Genomic DNA, 9,848 nt, shown 5'->3' with positions numbered 1-9,848 from the left:
ATAGGAGATGGTTAGTCCCTTGTTGCAAACTCCAAGGTGGAGAACTGACTATTTTTCCAACAATCTCCCCCTAAATGTTACACGAGGGGATTCAAACTCAAGCTCTGATACCCCTTGTTACAAGTGCCATTGTTGCTACACCAAAAGATTGACCTATCAATGTCCTATATAGTTACTAGGCTTGTAGAATCCACATGAGATGGTTAGTCCTTTATCACAAAGCTCGAGGGGAGCACTAACCATTTTGCCAACATGGTGTTTCTTAAATAGATGTCCAAAAGGCAATTCTACTTTGTAGGAATGAATTTGGGATAAAAGATTATACATGGCATTATAAGTGTTGATCCCACATGTGGTGGGCAAATGTAAATGCTAGAAGTAGAATATTATAACCATAGAATATAATGAATGTGAGAGAAATTTAGGAACTAGAATAGTATATGTTTCTTTAATATATTGTATGGAATATACATTATTTAATTAGCATATGTATTATTTAATGGATTTAATCAATTAATGGAGAAATATGAAATATATTATTAAATGGATTAATATTATGATATGAAGAGCTATGCATAATTAAATAGGTCCATCCAATTAAAATTGAGATTAATAAGATGACTATTTTATGTGTCTACATCACTAACTACTTCTTGTTACAAACCTTGATATGCACTTCTACTTTTTTGTTGTATATAATAAATGAAGGTTTATAAGAAGAAACCATAATCCATGCGGTAAATAATTATATGAAAAAATTGCACCCAACAAAATATCTTGGGTTAACATCAATTAAATTTACCCTTAAAATTTATGAATGAATACCAAAATAATAATTGTGACTCGAGTAACCAAGACTCTAAATAAAATAATTGAGATGTAGAGAACATATGATTTTTGGTGGGATGGTGGATTAATTATGTCTAATAAATTATTGTATAGTAACAAAAGATGGGAAATAAACATGCGACACTAGAATAACGATAAAAAATGAGTTTAGTATAAAGATCTAGAGTTTTTTTTTTCATCTAATATAAGATTGTGCTAATAGTATGTCCTTGGACCAAATCTCTCATATGATCTAACCTAAATGATGGAGCCTCATCCTCCACTATTATCGACCCATGGGATCCACTTGCTTATACATATGCCAGCGTATAGAGATGGGATGACGCTAATACAAGCATATAGAAATAGAATATAGAATATGGCTAAAAATACTTGTGGAGGTCTATTGTTGACTTGCTCTAATTATTAGACAATTTTTGTAACTAGGACAAATAAAAATTGAAAACATTCAAAGCGTAAACTATCAATAAACAAACTAATAATTGAAAATTTTATTACAAAGAAAAAATTAAATACAATTGAAATAAATGAAAAATTCAAATGTACTTTAAAAACATGTTTAATTTTAAATGGTAGACTACGATCAAATAATAATACGGTCAACAAACTAAATTACATATTAAAAATGACATTAAGAAAAGTAATATATATATACATAACATAGAATATACTCGTATCCTCTACAAGAACAAGAATAAATTCAATCTAAGTTCTAGGTATAGGGAAGAAAAACATAATAATAATATCCAGCTATTGAAAAGTGTGAACCTTGTTCTCGTATAGTTTAAATGGAAATGTTAGGCAGTCGCAATCAAAACCTTAGGAAGGGACGTAATAATTTATAGAAGTAGCTTCCATGTATGGTGGTCCGGCTTTATGGTCCCCTAAATAGGGGTAAAACAATAGAAAAAAATGAAGAGGGGTCGTTTTCTATGTTCCCTTGTCACATGTGCCATACAAAAGGGTGTTCATTAAGTGCCTTCTCCACCCTTAGTTGTTTGGGTTATGCTTTCTAGATGCACTCATCAAAGTTAAAGAGGTTTCTCTTCATTATTGCTCTAAGAATTTTTTTTTTTAAAAAAACATATATTGTACTTTTTTCTTCTTTTATTTTATTTTATCTTTATTTATTTTTTTAGCTTGTGTTAGATTTATAATTGTGATTTAGGTTAGGTATTCGTGAAAATGATCTTTTAAGTTTTTAATTTATCATGTGAAGGGTAGATTTAATTTTTTTAACTAGTCATTATGTATCAATGTACATTGCTAAACATTTTATCGAAGATCTTTTAGAGTTGTATTTTAAAAGAGCGATACTAGTTTATTTTAAGTATTAATCTAAAATTTATGTCTTAGCTCATATTTTAGGTATAATACATTATAAAGACTTGTTTTTCATCTCTTATTAGGTGAACCTTATAGTCATAAATCCAAATTTCTAATTTTCTTACATGTAATTTAAAAAGTACTCAATTTCATTGCATTTTCAATTTTATTACATTTTCATACTTTTTCTTTTTCTTTACTTATGTTATACCTTTCAAAATCCTAGGTCACATTCTTTGTCTCACTCTTTTTTATTTTTTGTCTTGAAATTTTTATTTTTATTTTTATGGAACATGATTTTGATGTATAAATATAGCAAATATGGTGAAGGAAAATTAGTTAAGCAAAGGGCCAATGGTCCTATGAAAAATCAATCTTCTCTTGGTAAAGTTAATTTCCTTATTTTGTCTCCTGTAGGAGTATTCCTAGGGGATCCCTAGAAGTTTTTTGTCCTTTTCGAGTTCTTACAACTCATTTTCCTTATTCTAAGTATTTGGAATATTAGATCTCCTCCTTATGAAGATTGTGACACATCACACACACATAAGACGTTAGATGACATCTTAGACTTGGGAATTACTTCATATATATCTCTCTGAACTCTATATATTTGAGATACCTTCTTTTTTTTTTCAAGTAATAACAATCCCATGTTTTGTCTTTCTCTTTTTTCTTTTCATTGTACTTTCTCTAGGTTTTTGTCATCTAAACAATATTAGAGGTTTTCCTCTTATTTTGCCACTTATAAATCTTTCGTTTCCTTCTTGGACATTGATGTGCATTCTCTTTAATTGGCTTCCTAAATGGTAACCCTTACTTTCAGATAATTGATCTTGGTTAGGTATTTCTAACTCTCCTCATTATTTTCCTTTAAGGTCCCCAAACACACTAGAGAAGAATATGGTTAATAACTTTTAAATCATGGTTTAAGATATTGAAGGTAGATATTGTTTTACATTCATTATTGTTTGACTTTGATTCCTCCATGTTTGGAATGAAATCCACTTCATTGTAATATATGTATGTCATTATTCTAGTTATTTTTCTTAACATCTTATAACAAAATTAGCACGTCTATATTAATTTTAATATTAAGATGAATAGACCTAGCTTGTTTATGAAGTTCATATGAAACTAGGAGCTCTAAATTGTCATATGAGTGTTATGAGTATATAAAATCATAGGTTGTTATGTAGTTGACAATATGTTTAATAGTTGAATAAATCACTTATGCATCTCATTATTTGATGTATGTTGGCAATGTGTATGAAGAGGTGTTAATGCTTTGAGTAGAATTGTTAAGCTATTAACCTTGGGAAGATTTAATGCCCTCACATTTCTTAGTTCTCAAATAAGAAAAATAAGGGTATATGCTAGTGAATAGCATCATTTTCGCATATAATAAATCTTTTACACTTGTGGATTTTATAATATTAATTAAACACAAAGTGCACATTTTGCCATGTCATGTCCATGTTTGAAATGGTATTGACAAAAAGGCTTATAAGTTAAAGGGAAGTGGACATTTTTTCGAGTTACCTATGGGATAAATTGGGGGAATTTTATCAAATTGTTGTTAATCAATTGAAGCATGACGTTATGCAAGGGCTGAAAAATGGGTGTGAAATTATGAAGTGTTTATTTAGAAGAAAATTGAACTACAACATTATTTGTTATAGATGCAACCTAGGTATCAATATGGTTGGATGAATTATTTTTATTTCTCGTAATGATTTTTTCAAAAGATTTGAAATATTCAATTATCATCTTTGATCTTATAAACTAGAATCAAAGATGAAGAGGCTTCATTTTGGCTAACCTAAAGTTGGAAACTGTGAAGTATTGTATACAATTGTGTGAAAGATGTGAATTAACAAATAAATAAATATAAATATAAAGTTATTTTGCAAATTATCAATAACAATACTTTGAACATCAACATCATCAATAAGATTGTAGTGCCTCTCGAGTTTTCAGTCTGTACCTTTTTATATTTTGATCCGATAGATACTTGTTACTCATCTTATTTTTCCATTTGAGATGACCTGAGGGTCATATGTTATACTTTGATTTCCAATATCATAGATTTTTCAAATAAGTGATGAAACTACGTAGTCTACCAAATAGCATAGTTGTAGATCAAGGCATCAAGTTTGTTGAGTACTTTTGGTGCACATTTTGGAAGAAGTTAAAGATAGATTGGAAATTTGTCTCATCACAACATCCACAGCCTACTAGATAGACTGGAGTAGTGAATAGGAGTTTGGGATCTTTTTGAGATGTTTGGTTGGGGATAAGACAAAGAGATGTGTTGGTAAATCACCATTCTAGATAGCATATAGAATTAGTCCTAGCAATTCTTACAAATTAAGGAAGTTGGAAATGAGGGAGATAAGTAGTGTTAAAGTTGAGGATGTTGCAAAGTGCTTTAAGAATATTCATGAGGAATTCATGAAGCGCATTACTAAAATAAATACACAATAAAAGGATATGTTATATGAGAAAAAGAGTAATAAGGAATTTCATATTGGAGATGAAGTCATGGTTCATTTGAGAAAAGAATGATTTCCTATAGGAACCTATAATAAGTTGAAAATGAAGAAATTTGGATCATGTAAGATACTGAAGAAGCATGATTTAGGAAATGCCTATAAAGTAGAGTTGCCTAGTGAACTGAATATTTCACCAGCATTTTATATTTTACATCTAACATGGTATCATGAGTGATGTGTTGAAGATGAGGTCACAAAAGCACAATGGAGTGTTAGGATTAATGAGACAGAAATAACAAGTACATGCAAATATAACCAATATTAGAAAATAATAAATCACACATAAGAGAATACAAGATACAAAGATTTAATGTGGTTCACTCAATCCCTTGACTACGTCCACCAAACAACATATCCAATATTTGTATTATCCAGTGATTACAACATGATTACAATCTGCAATCCCTTACAACTCAATACCATTGTAAGAAGCTACAATCTCATCATACATTATGAAATCCCTAACCCTAAGCCATTTTATACAATATTTTTGTTTCTTAGAAAATTAGGGCTAGAATAAGTCATCTAATAGAAAAATAGCAGATGACCCCTTTTACAATAATAAAGTAGGTCAAGCTTTCAGGGGCATTGCCTTGGAAAACCCCCATGGGGCATTGCCCCTCGAACCTCCATGTACTGAGACAAGGAGTGAACTTGGGGCTCTGCCCCAGGACTTCATAAGGGCCGCTACCTCCAAACTCCCATAACAATAATATTAGGAGAAACCACGCCAAATAAAGTGATAAAATTAACCTCTGAGTTTGGTTAGGCTCCACATCAAAATGTGGACTATTCCAAGAACTACTTCAGCCATAATCGAGATTGAAGATATATCGGAGAAGCACAAGGAATAGGACATGTGAAGAATATCCAATCAAATGGAATAGAAGACTTGTAGAAGATTCATCATGGCTGACAAGGGAGAAGTTTAATTGGCTTAGTTTCCCTTTGAGCATTTAAGACGTGATAGGGTCACTTATCAAATTTTCTCGGGTGTTAGTTGCAAGAGTATATTGGGTGTAAGGGCAATCTCACATCATCCAAAAATATTATTGTTTTGTATTTTCAATAAGGGTTGTTTCAGTGTAGAGATGTTATTTTTGGAAGCTTACTAGTTCTAGTAAGTTTACTGTTTGAATTTAGAATGTTTTTATTTCATGCATGGAGGTTGATTTTAAATGTATCAACCTATTAGTAGAGTTATATCATAATACCAAATGTATTTGTGAAGTTATTGAGAATTATTGGTACAAAACTTTGAACTTGGTTTTGAAGACCTTAGAGGCTCTAAAATGGGGTCAAACCCTAACTAACTAGTGCTTGTGGTTATCCAAAGTCGTAGATCAAGTTGTGTCATTTCTGGAAAGGGGTAAGAATAGTCAATTGGAGCAACGGTTGATGAGTTATGGTCTTTGAAATTTGTGCTACCTAAAACTATGGAAATAAAATTATTTAGGTTGACTCTAATTTAAATAAATATGAAAAATAATAATAGTTTAGGTTTGGTCAGCCACAGGGGCTAGAGATCAATTTCTAGAATCTTCTTGGGTTGTGGAAATTTTCCTATATAAAGAAGGCATGTAGGGTTCTCTAGGATAGTCTTGGGTTATTAGTGGTGGCTCTAGCTTATAGAATATTGTAAGGAAAACACACATGTGACTTTGCATGTTGTATTTCTAAAATTTGTAATTTCATACTTTTGGAGATAATAAGAAGCCAACGTTTTGTTCTTGCAACTTGTTTTTATTTCTCTATTTTTGTTATGTGTTTGTGTTACTGAGAGGAATACCCTTCATCAGTATTTTTTATTAGAATTGGAGAAAGATTTTAAAAGGGCATGGTGAAGCATATAGTTTCGTCTATTGAGTATTATTCGACGTGTGAATAAGACAAATCTAACAAAATCAAAATTTAATAAATAATTTTGTTTTAAGAGTAAAATATATTTCTTAAAATCAAGACATGGTATTTAATAGTTAGTCATTCATATCTTGGTGATCTATAATTGCTTCAACTTGGCAATATTTATATTAAAGTAAGAGATGAAATAAGAACTAAAATAAAACAAGGATGCATAGCGTCTAGCTCCTACCGATATTGCATCTTAGTTGAAGGTTATGGTCAAAGTATGAAAAATGTATGCAATCTAGCTATATAGAATGTTCAATCGTGTATTTTTACCAAAAAAAAAAAGTTCTCTTTTATTTCTTTTTTTAAGACTTTTACTTAAGTTGATTTTTAATTCGTGTAATGAAAAATATATACAAATCTTTATTAGATATTATTTATTAAACTAAATCATATATAATAAGAGCTATAATGTAAGCTTTAGTGGTACCTTCGTAAAAAGTAAGAAAATTTTATTCTATGTATAGAATGTTAAATATACACACTCATTTAAATTAAAATAATCTAATAATATGATATAAATATAATATCAATAATTATCATATAACTATTCATGTTTATAATTATTTATTATATTTATAGTTTTAAACTTTTTGAAGTCTGTATAGGTCTAAAAACCTTAATGCATTTTTAAAGACTCTTTATTTTGAGTGAAAATAGTAGCAAGAGCATTTTTTGATTAAACTAATTAGTTTAACTAAATTAAAATCTATGATTGATGACAAAATAATATTTTAATATAAAATTAAGATTTCAATTAAAATTGATTATAATATGTGACATGAACAATCAATCCAAAATAAAATGAGCAATGTACTTTCAATTCTTGAATAGCTGTAAATAAATTACATTAAAATGAGTGTACTTTCAATTCTTGAATGGTTGGAAATAGATTACATTTATTTTAGTTACCTAGTAGAATATAAATACAATTGAGAAAAAGGCTAAAATTAAGGGGAGAAATATTTTAATTTAATTTTTAGATAAGATATGCCATATTAAGAAGAAGATATTCTTACATATTGTCAAACAAATTTATTCATTTTATTGAGTTGTCTTATCATATTTAATATGGTAACTATAAAGTTTGGGAAAATAAATAAATTTTAAATAGAAAGTTAAAAGCCAACCCATGATTGTAGCAAGACTACAACAAATGAGATTGGAAAAAAATATTTTTTCTTAAAATAGTAAAATATCAAAATATATGAGAACTATATAAAATTGAAATTTTTTGAAAAATAAAAGATTCTAATTGGACAAAGTAATTAAGAAATAGCATTTCACTGAATGCTATAGTATCCTACCTAGGATAGGAACTAATAATGAAATGAAATCCAAATCACACTCACATTTACTCAATAAAGCCTAAGATAAATGAATAAAAGTCAAATAATAGGCAATACTTCCATATCAAAGAGCTTAGGTGGTCTCATTATTTTGTCATAATTGTTTGAATGCTTACAATATTATTGTTCTTCAAAATTTGTACAACTATGATATCGCACTAATGGTAGGCTTGATGCTTCATGCTTGGTGTTTGATGTTTGATGCTTCATTATTGACACTTAGCAAATAATGGAATGCTTCATAATGACTGTGCTCTAAGTGTGCTAGATGAATTCTTATAGATAATAGACCTACGAGAAATGAATTTGTCAAGAGCTTCATTAACATGTCTCTCTTATCATTTGGTCAATGGTAGCTCAATTAACTAGAAAGACCAATGGATAGCAAAATTCAAGATAGGGTAAAACCTAGAATTAGCACATGGATTGATGAGATGGAAGAATTAATTGGGGTTAAATACATAAATGGAATAAATAAAATATCAGTTTAATTTTTGGTATAAAAATAAATTTATTATTTAAATTTATAAAATTTTAGAAGAAGTGTTAGCTAATTAAATAATTATTTAATTATAAGGGATCAAAAGATGAATTTTTTTTATTGATAAAAAATGAATTACTTATGTTAATTAAATTTGAACATGTTTAGATGTTATCTCTTTATGAATTGTTGATGTACTTAGACTTTTATTATTAATTTAAAAACTTATTACCAATTAAAAAATAATAACTATGTCAAAAGTGTAGGGGAAATGATAAGTTAATTACATATTAAAAAAATTATTTAATCAATAATTAAGAATTTAAAAATATATTTTAATCAATATTCAAATAGAAAATTTGATGAGATCGTGATGAACTTATAGATGAAAATGTGTTAACCATTTTTAAATGTATAAAATTAATTTTTTTAATACATAATTCCTACGAGGATATGATCATTTCATTTAGGGTTTTATTATAGATTTCACAATGAATATATCCTTGTTTTCGCTTTATTAAATGAAGAAATGAAGCAAAGTTATGCATGGTATTTCCAAGGATGCACTCAATGTATTAGTAGACCCAATATAAAAGTGAATAAAAGAATGAGAGGTAAAAAGAAGATAATGACGAGAAATTAGATATCTTAATGAGAAATAAACCATTTTGCAAGGATCCTAATCAAATAGTTATTATTTTCAACTTTTTTCTCTTTTATGATTTTATTGTGGATCTTATGTACAAAAATTGGAAGAGGTTTATTTATCTTTAGGAGAGACGCTTGGTTCTTTAAAACATGTTCTACATCCATCCTTATTAGATATTGACTTGATCTTTTCATGTTGAAAAAGTGATAGCTTTCGGTATTGACATGAGGACAGTTGAGAAAAATTCAAAGACATCGTACATCTTAGGGTTCCTTCCTACAGATTAGCAAGGCATCTCTTATAAACCTATGGTATTGTTTCTTCCTAAGGAGAGGAATGTTGTTTGACATTCATGAACAATCTTCTATATTCATCTTGAAGCATCTATCACTAATGTACATTCTACATTAGTGAGAGGAAACTTGTCTCTCTTTATCTCTCTTATGGGGACTTTTCCTCATATGGGATTTTTTCCTTCTCATACTTCTTTTATATTTCTCTTATGTACTCATTTCTCTTTTAGGGAGATTTTTGTCCCATTGGGTTTTCTTTCTTTATCCTTTTATGAGAGATTGTATTGTATTGCATTATTTTTGCACTTGCATACTGTACATGGGTACAAAAACATGACCTAACAATCGAGACCTATCTTGTATTGTCATCTTGCTTTGTCATCTAGCATTGTGAATTTATTTGCAATCCCTTAAGTTGCACTTGAGAGGGAGTTTTGGTGT

Source organism: Cupressus sempervirens, chromosome 10 (genome assembly GCF_028749045.1).
Source record: "Cupressus sempervirens isolate cs-2001-9-10 chromosome 10, ASM2874904v1, whole genome shotgun sequence".
NCBI classification, from domain to species: domain Eukaryota; kingdom Viridiplantae; phylum Streptophyta; class Pinopsida; order Cupressales; family Cupressaceae; genus Cupressus; species Cupressus sempervirens.
Note: the sequence above shows the minus strand (reverse complement) of the source record.